Source organism: Gopherus evgoodei, chromosome 7 (genome assembly GCF_007399415.2).
Source record: "Gopherus evgoodei ecotype Sinaloan lineage chromosome 7, rGopEvg1_v1.p, whole genome shotgun sequence".
NCBI classification, from domain to species: Eukaryota; Metazoa; Chordata; order Testudines; family Testudinidae; genus Gopherus; species Gopherus evgoodei.
In genome coordinates, this window is record NC_044328.1 from 91,880,320 (window position 1) to 91,894,245 (window position 13,926).

At 47.1% G+C, this 13,926-nt stretch overlaps 1 long non-coding RNA gene across 1 annotated transcript; it reads left to right on the top strand.

Moving 5' to 3' along the window:
- Positions 1-2,753: 2,753 nt before the first annotated feature.
- Positions 2,754-11,919, top strand: LOC115655006. The gene is made up of 3 exons (XR_004001315.1): positions 2,754-2,918; positions 4,182-4,843; positions 11,745-11,919. It is a non-coding gene; the product is annotated as an uncharacterized LOC115655006 (long non-coding RNA).
- The last annotated feature ends 2,007 nt before the right edge of the window (positions 11,920-13,926 follow it).

A 13,926-nucleotide genomic window follows, 5' to 3' on the forward strand; every position in this document is an offset into this window, starting at 1 on the left:
ATTATAAATAATAATAGTATAAATATATCTCATATCTAACACAAGTCTATTAATGCCTTTTAATTAACTCATTTTGGCCAAGATTTTCCAAAGGGACTAATGATATTAGCTGCCTCAATTTGTGAATGCCCAACTTGAGACACCTTACAGGTTCTTGATTTTCAGAAAGTGCTGCTGAGCACTCACCTAATGAAAACCAGCCTTCTTAAAATGGGTCTCAAGTTGGGCAACCAAAATCAATAGCCACTTCTGAAAATTCTTGGCCTTCTATTTTATGATTCAAAGAGGAGCATGATCTCAGATTTGAAGACAATCTTACCATTTAGCATGTACTTTAAAAATTGCAGTCTGTTTAAAAGAAGATTGAATAAATGAACCTACTGTTAACTTTTATTATTGATTCCTGGTTTGTATTGCAGTTTCTGTTGCTTAAGGTGTTCTGTTCTCTGGATGATGCTCTTTCTGGAGTGGTCAGGGAGCTACAAGTAATTAATCAAATGAAAACTGAGGAGCTACAATAGAATTTTTGCTAGCCCTCAGTGTGTAAAAGTACTAGACTGTCATGTTGTTCATCCAGGTTATATTTCGTCATCTTAAAATCATTGAGTGAGTTGAATCTCTTAAATGATTGGGCCAAACTCATCTCTAGAGTAAGTTGCTTCAACTCCCATTAAAGTTTTTGGGATAAATTAATTGAGGGTGTAAATGTAAATGTAACTTGCTCCAATTTGGCATTCATGTGAAGAAATAATGTATTTCCCATGGCAAGGGGACAGAAAGGGTGCAGCAGGAAAGATAACTAACAGGAACTTATAAAATCAATCTCCCTTTCCCACTCCACACGTTATTCCTACTCTGACTTCTGTTCCTTTTGCCACCTCTGCATACACCTTACACTCATTTTCCATAGCCAGTGAATGCCAAATTGGTCCAAGTTACACCACTTCAACACTTACATATATTTTTGACCCACTGATATCTCATATGTAACTTGCTTTGCATTTAAAGTCACCAATTAATTTAGACCACTGGCCAAATTGATCCATCTCCACTGACGTCAGTGGATTTAAGCCAAGAATGAATTTGGCCTATGTTGTTTGAACATGGTGGGGCGGGATGTGAGAAGGTTTGCTGGAAAACTGTGCTTTTCAAAGCAAAGAAATGCCCTTTCTAGCTATTTTGGTCTGTGTTAGAGTTTTGAAACACTATGCCCAGGAAAAATGAACAGCCAAAGAAACCTGTCTACATAGATTAGGGAAAGTGTTAGAACCTTTGAAGGAGCAACCTTGTGAGCCTGACTGCTGTTAGCACAGTTTGCACAAACATAATTAGATATTGTCTGCTCTCAGAGATGATCGCGTCTCACTGTAAATCTGACAAAGAGAAGAAAACTGAACCCGAGTCATGGTGAAATCCTGGCCCCATTAGCCAGGGTTTCAACTTCAGTATCTATAACCAAGCTATGAATTTTCACCATCAAGTAATTCAAAATGGACTTGGAGAAAATCTTGGCATGGGGCTTCTCTTTAGGGTTCTTGTCCCTTCAAAGGAAAAAGCTGGGTCCCTCAGCAGGAGAAAGCCGGCATGTTGACTTTGACAGTGACAAAGCAGAAGGAATAAGTAGCAAGCACAGATCCTGAAGATGTGGGGGAAGGGCCAGGCTGGTGTTTTCAACATATTCGGTGTTCCCCTACCTTGTGGTTGATTCAGAGGCCAGTACTTCCTCTCACCAAACATAAACATGCTTCCAGAACACCTGTGCATGTCTTTCCTCTGTTGCAAGTCAAAACATCAATTATTTTTATATACTTAAAATCTAAATGAGCAACTTCATAAATTCCTGAAAGATACATTTGGCTTGTGGTAACTATAAACAGTCTATCACCTAACACAGCATACAAGGATCTAGTGCTTACATTCAGAAATTCACATTCATCATCCTCACTTAACAACCTTTTCTCAGTCGGAGTTTTTTTATATAAATATATCATTCTATATCACATCTATATGAGAGAGAGAGAATAATAGTCCTTGAGTAATGATATGTTGAATGATTGCTAGATAATTAACTACAGAGATGTAAATAAGGTGTGATCAGCTGTAATATGTTGGAATTCTTCAGATTTTATCAGTATTTTATAGCATAGCTGATGGCTAAATGTCCCCCAATTAACCTTGTGAAAAAAAGAAGTATGGAAGAAATTGATCTTCATAAAAATATGGCTGAAAACAAAGTGGCCACTTATTTGCCAAAGCAACAAGGGAACAACTTCTTCGAGTGATGGTCCCTGTTGTATTCCACTGAGAGTTATGTGCATGTGCCATGTGCATAACCATCAGTGGAATACAAATAGGGACTAAACATCTTGAAGAACCTCCAGTTACAGGCAAGTAACCTCCTCCTCTATCAATGTGCGCACAAGAGCTATCCAGACTGAAATCCTTCACTCCTTCAGCAGGAGGCATGGGTCTTCAGTGTACTCACTGAGATTATTTCATTGGTGGAAGAGGCATATCACCAAAGTGCCAAGCACTTCTGGAAATAAGGCCCTTTTTACTTAGGTGTTAAATATAACCTTTGGTTCAGTGTATATGATCTACCCTAATCAGCTACTCCTTTCCCAGAGTTATACACCCTAAAAGACAAAACTTCTAATAAAGCCTTCCTGGCCAACAGTATAATCTGCCTCACAGTCTCCACCATAACTGGATCCCCACTAATCCTTCCTCTTTCTTCCCTCTTTTAGCAGGAAGACAGGCGATATAACAAAGGGGCAGAGTGGAAAGGAAAAAGAAGAAACATGCTACAGAGAAGAAAGAGCCAGGAGAAAGAACATCTGGAGTAGGTAAAGAAGGACATCAGTCATGAGAATCATTATCTTCAGTCTTTGCCCCAGACACCAGGGACAGTGGACCAGGTAAGCCCCAATTTGGGGGATTCCCCACCAGATATGTTACCAGAGGTTTTGGGCAGTTTTGGATCCATTTATTTTCTTCTCATAGTTTTGCTTTAGAGCCTTTTTTTCAGTGAAATGGTTCTTCCCTCCCCCAGAAATCCCTCCGCAGGTTGCTGGTAGGTCTCAGCACATTCACACCCCCGCTATGCCAAGCTATTCTGGGGCCTAGTCCTGACTTCCTCATCTGAGTTCCCACCACAAGTTGCCCAAGCTCTGGGGCTTTTAAAGATCTCTGCGGCCCAGTTGAAGCAGTTTCTGTGCTCTGCCCAGCCAACCAGTCCTGAATCCCCTAGGTCAGCCAGCTCTCTGCTTTCTGCCCCTCCCTTGCAACAGCAAAGCATCACTGCACACTGCCCACCCCTCACATCAAACACTTTAGATCAGGAGGGAAGCACTGATTATTTGTATCTAGAGAGAAATTAGACCTTCTGCACCTGTGTCCTGATGGATCCTCACACAGACGATATTCCTGCAGTACCAGAACCCCTTATTCCCAGGACCTGGCTGCCTTGGAGCTTAAGGTTGTGAGATTGGCCTAGTGAGAAGGTTTTAAAGAGAGCACCTCCTCACTTCAAAGGCCAGGCAGCTTTGTTTTGCATTGTGCATTTCCTAACTTCGCTGTGGGACCTGATGGACCAGCATTTAATTCCCACTTGGGCCATATATCTTGTAATTCACAACCTGGAAGAAGATCTCAATGTATAGAAGTAGGTGATAGACCTCTGACTTAATTTTCAGCTGTCAAAGAGGGTTGAATTGATTTGGTGTGAGGCAGGTTCAATTGTATTGATGATATGGGAATGAAACTGATTTTTCTGATGAGGGAAGAGCTGATTGATTTGATTTGCTTGGAGAGTGGGGGATATTTAATGAGAGGATAGGAGTTAACTGCAGGAAGGAGCAGCTTTTCCAAATGTAAATAAGTGCGTGAATATTCCTCCTGCCTTAATTGACTTCTCTTTTCTTAATGATGTGTTTAGTGGCTGTGGGAGGGCCCATTATTGGCTCAACCTTAAGCATTCCCTCAGGCATTTCTCACACTTCCTCTGAAAATTGATAGGGTTCAGACATCAGCCAACAGGGTGAGACTATAGGAGAATTTTACCATCCTTTTATACTTCCCTGTATTTCCCAGGGGAAAGTGTTTGTGTGTTGGATTAAACAATACGGTTGCACAAGTGTAAATGAAGGCACTATTTGACCAAGGAAATATTTTTACTACAGAACTGCATCATCCTGAAAGGACACAGTTTGCCTCTCAAGTTCCAGATGAATTTATAAGCTGGCAGGACGCCTGGCAAGAACAAAAGCATGATTTTTTTAATATAAACTCAGCCAGTTTTGCCATGGAAGTCTCTCAGATGCAAGAACCTCATGTTTTTCAAAGAACTTCAGAATTTCTTGATACCTGAGCACTTGACCTCAAAACATTAATGCTGCATTTAATGTGTCATTTTTGCATGTAATTTTAAACCATATTTCTGACTGACCACCTTGTGACCAGAAAGGAAGTTATGGAGAGAACTAGCATAGAACACCCCTCTGAGGGTTAACTAACAGTACTTTGGAGTCTATAGTGAGACAGAGTGGTCTCCCTCTGAACCAGAGCATGAGGGACCACTACGCTCCCCCTGGTGGACGGAACCAGCTCCGCCCTCCTGCCAGAAGCAGAGGGGCATGACTGGAAATATAAAAGGCAGGCCCTGAAAGTCAGTTGGCTGGAGCCACCGAAGGAGGCAGATGTCTCCCAGCCGCTGTTTGAGCAGGAACCTGAAGAGGATCCCTGCGGTACTGAGGACTTGGAGGAACTGTCAAAACTGTCTACCGACAGGGACCCCAAGAAGCTTCCTGAACTGCCACTTGCTGAATACACCGAGGAGATGGAGGTAGTGTTGGCAACTTTGTAATATTTAAAAACCAGACACTCCAGCAGGAGTGCCGGAACCTCCCCTTTCTTCTGAGGACCCCTCCCCCCCAGACCTCATCTCTGCCCTGTCCCTTCCCCTGAGGCCTTGCTCCTGCCCTATCCCTTTCCCCTGATGCCCCACCCCCATTCAGTCTTCTTTCCCTCTCCCTCTGTCGCACACTGCTTTCAGGGGCGGCTCCAGGCACCAGCGCACCAAGCGCATGCCTCTGGCAGCAAGCCACAGGGGCAGCCTACCGGTCGCTGTGAGGGTGGTAGTCAGGCTGCCTTCGGCGCCTTGCCTGCGGGACGTCCACTGGTCCCGTGGTTTCGGTGGCAATTTGGCAGCAGGTACGCCGAAGGCACGGGACTGGCGGACCTCCTGCAGGCACGCCACCAAATCTGCGTTACCAGCGGACCGCCCACAGGCATACTGCCGAAAGACGCCTGAGTGCCATGCTTGGGGTGGCAAAATACATAGAGCCGCCCCTGCTGGTTTTCCCCTCTGCCCCCTTCCCTGCATGAGTCAGGGGGGACTTGCCTGCAGAGCCAGGGCTGGGAGCAGCAGCCCCCCCAATGAAGGTAGGAGGTGGCCCTGGCTGAGAAGGGGCTGGCGTAGGTGAAGACTTGGCGCCTCCCCTGCCCGCAGTAACCGGACTGGGACCCAGTGGAGTAGAGTGGACCATTACCCCTACTCCTTGCTGTCAACCTCCCCTAGGGTTCCAGCGTGCCCATCTCAGGCCAGGAGGTCTGTATTTGTCTGCCTGATCTAGGACAACAGGCGAGAGTCTATTTGGTGCCCCACCCTACCTGAGGGCCTGAGCCTTTCGACTGTTGGGTGTTCTGCCCTACCTAAGGGCCAGAGCCATAAACCACTTGTTGGCCAGACACAGCAGCACAGAGCGGCCTCCCTCCACACCCAAATCTGAGGGACCACCACAGACACACATTAGTACACCTAGTCTGTAACTTGAGGACTTTGACTTTTAGAGTTCTCAATCTTGTATCTTTAAAAAAAAACAGTTACCTCTTGTAACCGTTGTTCTTTGAGATGTGTTGTTCATATCCATTCCAGTTAGGTGTGCACGCGCTGCATGCACAATCATTGGAAAGTTTTTCCCCTAGCAGCACCCGTCGGGTCAGCTGTAGAGCCCCCTGAAGTTGCGCCTTCATGGCGCTCAATATCTGACTCTGCCAACCCGGCGCCTCCTCGGTTCCTTCTTGCCAGCTACTCCAAAAGAAGGGAAGGCAGGCGGGTTTGGAATGGATCTGAGCAACACATCTCAAAGAACAGCAGTTACGAGAGGTAACTGTTTTTTCTTCTTCGAATGATTGCTCAGATTGATTCCAATTAGGTGATTCCCAAGCCTTACCTAGGTGGTGGGGTCAGAGTTAAGAAAATGCTGATTGCAGAACCTCTCTGCCAAAAGCCACATCGTCTCTGGCATGCCAGATGATGGCATAGTGAGAAGTGAAGGTATGCACCGAGGACCAAGTTGCTGCCCTGCAGATTTCTTGGATCAGGACCTGGGCCTTCATGGAGTGTGCCATAAAAGCTGGGGCATGTGCGAATGCACAACATGATCATGGAGAATATTCTTTGAAGTGAGACCAGGAGCCCTTTCATCTGGTCTGCCACCGCTATGAACTGGTTTGACTTTCTGAACGGCTTAGTGTGCTCGATGTAGAAAGCTAGGGCTTGTCGCGCATCAAGGAAGTACAGCCTCTGCTCACGGCTACTGGCATGAGGCTTAGGGTAAAAGATGTGCAGGAAAATGTCCTGACTGGTGTGGAAGTGTGACGCCACATTGGGGAGAAAGGCTGGGTGCGGCCTGAGTTGCACCTTATCCCTATGGAAAACCATGTAAGGTGGGTCAGAGGTGAGGGCCTTTAGCTCTGACACCCTTCTCGCAGACAGAATAGGTTCCATGCAGGAACAGGCTGCCGGATCTGGGGATGTAGGTGGTCCAAATCTTTGGGTTGGCAAAGACAGATTGACCAGACACTGCTGCATGGAAGGCCAAGATGGCAGCTAGGTATACTCTTATGGAGGATGCCACCAAGCCTGCTGTTTCAGCTCCTTGATGTTGATATATAGAGAGAGCTCGTCCTGTGACCACAGGCCCTGTGTCTGGAGGTCCCCAAGATGTGCACCCCATCCCAGAGCCAACATGTCTGTAACCAGAGACAAGGAAGGTTGAGGGTTGTGGAAGGGGATTCCTTCGCACACCACTTGGGGGTTGAGTCACCACTGGAGGGACACAAGGACCTGCCCTGGCACCGTGACCACTGAGTTCAAGCTGTTGTGCCCCGGGTGGTAGGCCAAGGCGAGCCATGCCTGCAATGGTCTGAGCTGCAGCCTGGCGTGTCGGGTCACGTAAGTCCAAGGAGCATGTGGCCGAGGAGACTCGGGGACCCCCCTTGCTGTTGTGGTTGGGAATTGCTGGAGGCTTTGAATTATGTCCATGATGGCTTGGCATCGGAACTCCAGCAGAAGGGCTCACGCCTGAACCAAGTCTGACACTGCCCCAATGAATTCTGTTCTTTGGATCAGTTTCAAGGTTGACTTCACCAAATTGAGGAGGAGACCCAGTTGCTCAAAGGTGCACCTGACCAAATGGATTTGGGACTGCATCTGTACCTTGGTGTGGCCCCTGAGCAACCAATCATCAAGGTAGGGGTCTACTTGCACCTACTGACGACGGAGGAAAGTAGCCACGACCGATATGCACTTGGTGAACACTTGAGGGGCTGTTGAGAGGCCGAATGGTAGGACAGTGAATTGATAATGGTTGTGGTTGACCATGAAGCATAGGAGGCTTGCAACCATGAGGTGCACCTCATGGCGATACTAGAGGACAAGGTGCATGCCACCGAGTCTGCAGCATCCAGTGAGACCTATAAAGAGGTCCGTGCCACTGCCTTGCGCTCCTCAACTATAGCTCCAAACTCCTCCCTGGACTCAGTTGGCACAAACTCCTTGAACTTGAGCCTTTAGTTCCAGGAGTTGAAGTTATATTGGTTCAGAATTGCCTGAGCTGGATCCCCCCTCAGTGGAGTACATCTTACATCCAAACAAGTCCAGGCGTTTGGCCTCCTTGGACTTAGGCGCTGGGGCTTGTTGCCCCTACCTCTCCTTTTCATTTACTGCTGCAACCACCAATGAACAAGGCTGCAGGTGCATAAAGAGGTATTCATACCCTATTGAGGGTACGAAGTACTTCCTCTCAACGCCTTTGGCAGTGGGAGGGATGAAGGCCAGGGTCTGCCAGATGGTCTTGTCATCGACCTGTATAGTTTTGATGAGAGGCAGAGCCACCCTCGACAGACCTTTGGAGCCAAAATGTCGACCACTGGGTCCTCTGATTCCACCACCTCCTCGGCCTGCCAACCCATGTTGCATGCCACTCTGCAAAGGAGGTCCTGGTGGGCATGGCTGTCTATGCGAGGTGGTTCGGAGACAGAAATGCCTGCAATGGCCTTGTCTGGGGAGGAGGACAAGGAGGCTAATGGGGGAACAGGGTCCTCCTGTCCCTCCTGCTCATCGGGAACCTCGTGATCTGTCTTGCTGGCTGGGCCAGGCTCAGGAACCGGAGTTGGAATTGGTTCTGAGGCCAGGTGGGGGCACGACGCCTCTTCAGCACCCCTCGAGGTGGGGCGACTGGCAGGCCTCCGGCACTCTCGGTTCAGAGGTGGCCCGTCAGAAGCCTTTAGACTAGGTGCCCTGGGCCTGGTGGTACACCCACAGGGTCCAGAACAGCCACTGTGCTGGTCTCGGCCACTGCACAGGCCACAGCCCTGCCCCCACCTCAGAACATCCACAGTCTGACCTGTGTCGGCCCCGCTCTGAGTACCTAGATCCTGCCTCTGAGTCTGAAGACCAGGATTGGGACTGCAAGGGCCAGGGTGGTGCCGAGCAGAGCTGATCTGGCAAGCGGTGCTGTGAGGCTGGGGAGCAGTGCTGCAATCTGGAGCTGCACGGGATCGCTGAGCGGCATTGGTGCCGGATCTGGGACCTGCTGCGTGTTGGGGACCGATGTATGGATCGAGGTTGCGACCAGGAGCACTGGCGTGACCTGGAGCAGTGCCACAAGTCCGACTGGGGTGCCGCAATTGCGAGTGGTGCTGGGACTCTGAGCGGTGCTGAGGGTCGGAGTGTCACTGGTTTGCCTCAAGACAGTGCCATACGATGTGGTACTGGAGGCTTGGTATGAATCATGGGTGACCTCGGTGCTGTCATGGCAACGAGGTTCCTTGCAGCCACAAAGGTGTCCAGGGGTAGATGGTGGCTCGCTCCAGAAGGGTGGGCCTCTGGGACGGAGAGCTGCTCCTCCCTTGCTTCCAGTGCTGTTTCTGCACCGGGGAGTAGAAGCGTTGCCAGGTTGATCTTGCCGGTTTCAGCACTGGGGAGCAGCAGTGCCTCGGGTCTCTGCCAGAGATTGTCGCCAGGGCGCTGTGCACCGAAGAACTCAGCGCCAGGTCCTGCCACACCAGTGGAGGCTGGGGTCTATGTGCCGCCTCCATAAGTTGCTGCTTGAGACAAAAGTCTCGCTCCATTTTGATTCTGGGGCGAAACCCTTTACAAATCCTGAACTCATCGGCTAGGTGAGCCTCCCCCAGACACTTCAGACAAGCGTCATAAGGGTCGCCCATTGGCATGGGCTTGAGGTGGGACTTGGGCCTGAAAGCCCTCCCAAGAAAATGCTGTTGGGATGGAAAGTAAATCCCCCAGCCTAACTGCCAAGTACAACACTAACTAAAAATTAAACTAACGTATAACGAACAAAGAACAAACTAGGCTAGGGAAACGTGGTAGAACTCGCTGAGCAAGACGCCATAGTTCCAACAACCATCACTGGTGGTAAGAAGGAACTGAGGAGGCATCGGGTCAGCAGGGTCATATATTGAGCGCCATGAAGGCACCATTCCAGGGGGTTCCACAGCTGACCCAACGGGTGCTGCTAGGGGAAAAACTTTCTGACAACTGTGCACGTAACGCATGCACACCTAATTGGAATCGATATGAGCAATCACTCGAAGAGCTAAAATGATTTCAAGTTTGCTCAGGTCACTTCTCATTCAGGACATCTCTTTTAACATATGGTCCAAAAGCCACATCTTTATTATTATTAGGAACTCATTGTGCTCTTCCTGTTAACCAGCACTTCTAGTTGGACAAGCTATTTCTTTATACTTTCACAAGATCTAATCCATTATTTCTCCAGAGTCAAAGGTGCATACACTACAGAACAACAGCTTTGTTCAAGTTCACCTGAAGACATTATTATTTTGCTTTAAAATAAATAGGATTACTGGTTTCAGTTACCCATTTGCTAAAACAATCCCAGTGGTTAAGAAGCGGCTTCCCTGATCTTACTTTTCAAATTCCTAAGGGAGATATGAAGCTGCTAGGGAGCTGAGATGTTTGCAAATACTTGATGAATAATTACCAGTTTTTAGAGGAAGCAACAAGCAAAGGCATTCACAGCACAGGAGAGTGACTTGGCTTTGACATTCTTTGCACATCCTGTGTAATTGGTGATAGTGTGTATGTGCTTTTAAAAAAATAATAAATAAACCAATAGTGGTTCCTGCCAACTGACTAAGATTGTTAATTCCTCAACCCCGTTTCTCATTTTAATTAAGCTCATTTTGAAATGTAAAAGATGCAAAGAAAAGAAAAATAGCAAAATAGCAATAACGTAGAAGAGAATGGATCGCTCAGGTAATCAATGATGAAAAAATGGAGAGTTTTCACCTCTGGGTGGCCCATTTGAATCAGGCCCTAGATCAGCAGAGATTGAAAGTTTTTAGTTAGAGTATGTCTACCCTGCAGCAATCAGGAGATGTGATTACAGCACATGTAGACATACCCATGCTAGCTTTGATCTAGTTAGCCTGAGTAACAATAGCAGTGAAGCCATGTTAGCATGGGTGGCAGCTTCTCGAGTATGTACCCAGGGTCCTGGGCAGGCAGGGCTAGCTAGATTCAAGCTAGCTTGGGTATGTCTGCATGTGTTCTAATCATACCTCCTGATTGCAAGGTAAGATATGTCTACCCGGTAGCTGGAAGATGAGATTCTCACTCAGGTAGATGCTACTTGAGCCAGTGTGCTAAAAATGGCTGTGTGATTGTGGTGAGCTAGCCACCCAAGTACAATCCTGTCTGAGATCCTAGGTACGAACCTGGGTGGCTAACCCAAGTCACCGCCCAGGCTTCTGCAGCCACACTGCTATTTTTAGTGTGCTAGCTCAAGCAGAACTAGTGTGTATACATCTATCGAGTTGGAAATTACACCTCCCAGCTTCTGTGTACTTACAGCTGCAAACATAACTCAAGTGGCTAGCTGTCGCATTTCTCGGTCCGTATCATAAAATCATCACAACTGAATCTAGTTGGCATCTTCTGGGCATCTCAACAGAGCAGGAAAGAATTAAATGGGCATGGAAACAAAATTAATCTTTTACTTCTAGATGGGATCCCTCCATGAGAGGGTTTAGGGCAAGTTGGCAGATTAGGGAATTGTTCTGTTGAGGGAAGATGGCTGGCTGTCATTCTGACATCTTTCAAGTTAGAGGGCACAGCTGAGGTGAGAAGGCCTCAAATTTAAGCTTTTCTTGGATCTCTATTTTAATTCTTTTTATGTGCTTTATTTTCAAAACAAATGCTTCAATGCTTGTATCTGTATTTAAAAAAATAAAATGAAATACATGGCAGTATGCATAAGCAATCCTACAGTAACTAACCTGTGAATATGCACGATTCGTAAACCTGTCAGGCTAAATTAATGGAGTTCGGATTCCAAGGGGCTCTTATAAATATAACAAATTATTTGCAATAGTGCCACGTCTGTAACAGTGTTCCCTTCCATTTGGTGCCATAGGTTAATGAATGCAGTATTTCTGAAGAAATGAATGATCTGGAACTTCCATGCATCTGACAAAGTGGGTATTCACCCACGAAAGTTCATGCTCCAATACATCTGTTAGTCTATAAGGTGCCACAGGACTCTTTGCTGCTTTTACTGGAACTTCCAGCTGTCCAGCCTCAATCAGACCCTGAGGGAAATGTCACCTGGAAGGTAAATTTTGATCATTATGACATACAGTGGGAGCTGGGAAGTGAGGCTGTGGATATAGCGACTGATACTGGCCAGCTGACCTTGTAGCAAACAGGCCACACAGTGACCCTTGGAGCAGAGCCAGGCTTAGGCTCCTAGGACAGAGGACAGCTGGGGCTACTGCCTTTATTGCCACACCAGTTCAGAAGTATTGAACTCCCTCTAGCTCTGCAGAGGTGAAGCCTCCAGCGTCTGTATGCAGGGGCAGCTGCCATCTCTCTGTCCCTTGCTGTTCTATTTTGGGGTCTTCCCATGTTCTGTGAGTCCTGGGCCTCCCTCATCCAGCTTTGCTGCTGCACCCCAACCCTGGCCTGCCCAGCCCTCCCTGCTAACCTCACCCTTGGTCGTCTCCTGAGATGGTGGAAAACCGGTGGTGCTTCCCTAAAGGCCAGGATGAGATGCCATTAAATTATTCCTTTTCCCTTGTGACCAAAGCCACTAGAGCCCAGATCTTTAGATGGGAGGAACTTGTTCATTAGCCCCTTGCCCCACTTGAGCTCCCCTCCTGCCCCACTCCCCACCAGCCCTCCCACAGACTGAGATTTGACTAGAGGTGCTGGACCCTTGGCATTGAGCAGCCCCGGGTTGCACAAGGTGCTGACCCACTGGCATTCTACGCTCCCTGGCATTGAACCGAGATGGTCACAAGTCCTGTGTGAACAAGTGGGTCTTGCCTGGCCCTTTGAAGGATTTGGCCATTTCCAGTGGTAACCAAGGGGAGCAGTGAGGGCAGAAAACCTAACTTGTTTCAAGACTGAGCCTGATACATTTATGGAGTGAGTGGAACGATGAGACTGGCAACAGTGGCATGTAGCCAATCTGTGACTGCTAGTGGCAAATATCTCAAATGGCTGGTGATGGGACACTAGATTGAGGGGGGTGGGGCTCTAAGTTACTGCAGCAAATTCTTTCCCAGGTGTCTAGCTGGTGGGTCTTGCCCACATGCTCAGGGTCTAACTGATTGACATATTTGGGGTTCAGGAAGAAATTTTCCCCTGGGTCAGACTGACAGAGACCCTGGGAGTTTTTTCCTTCCTTTGCAGTGTGGGGCACGGGTCATGTGCTGATTTAAACTAGTGTAAATGGTGGATTCTCTGTAACCGGAAGTCTTTAAACCAGGAGTAGGCAACCTATGGCATGTGTGCCAAAGGCGGCACGCAAGTTGATTTTCAGTGGCACTCACACTGCCCAGGTCCTGGCCACTGATCCAGGGGGCTCTGAATTTTAATTTAATTTTCAATGAAGCTTCTTAAACATTTAAAAAACCTTATTTACTTTATATACAACAAAAGTTTAGTTATATATTATAGACTTATAGAAAGAGACCTTCTAAAACCATTAAAATGTATTACAGGCACGCAAAACCTTAAATTAGAGTGAATAAATGAAGAATTGGCACACCACTTCTGAAAGGTTGCCGACCCCTGCTTTAAACCATTATTTGAGGACATCAATAACTCAGTTAGAGGTGAGGGATCTGTTACAGGATGAGGTTCTGTGGCCTGCAATGTGCAGGAGGTCACACTAGATGATCACGATGGTTCCTTCTGGCCTTAAAGTCTATGAGTCTTAATTTCAGGATGTACTTGATTAATTAAATTAAAGACAAGTACATAGAAGTGTATACTGGTTCAGCACAGAACAGGTTTGTTTTTTTCCCCCCAGCTATGGAAAGTTTTCTTATTAAGTGTAGAATTTAGTTCTCAAGAAACTGCAATTGCACCACTTAGTTTCCAAGAAACTGGACTGAGGGCAGTTGAGTTGTATATTGTTTATAAAATTTAGATTAAATGTCATAGCTATACATATGGATAACAAATTACTGCAGTAGTTCAAGATGTTGAAGGTTTGACCCCTCATTGTTGAACATGAAAAGGCAGTGTTGGCTCTGTCATGAGTTGCAACACACACAATCAGAAGTATGCTGCTTGCATCATATTTGCAA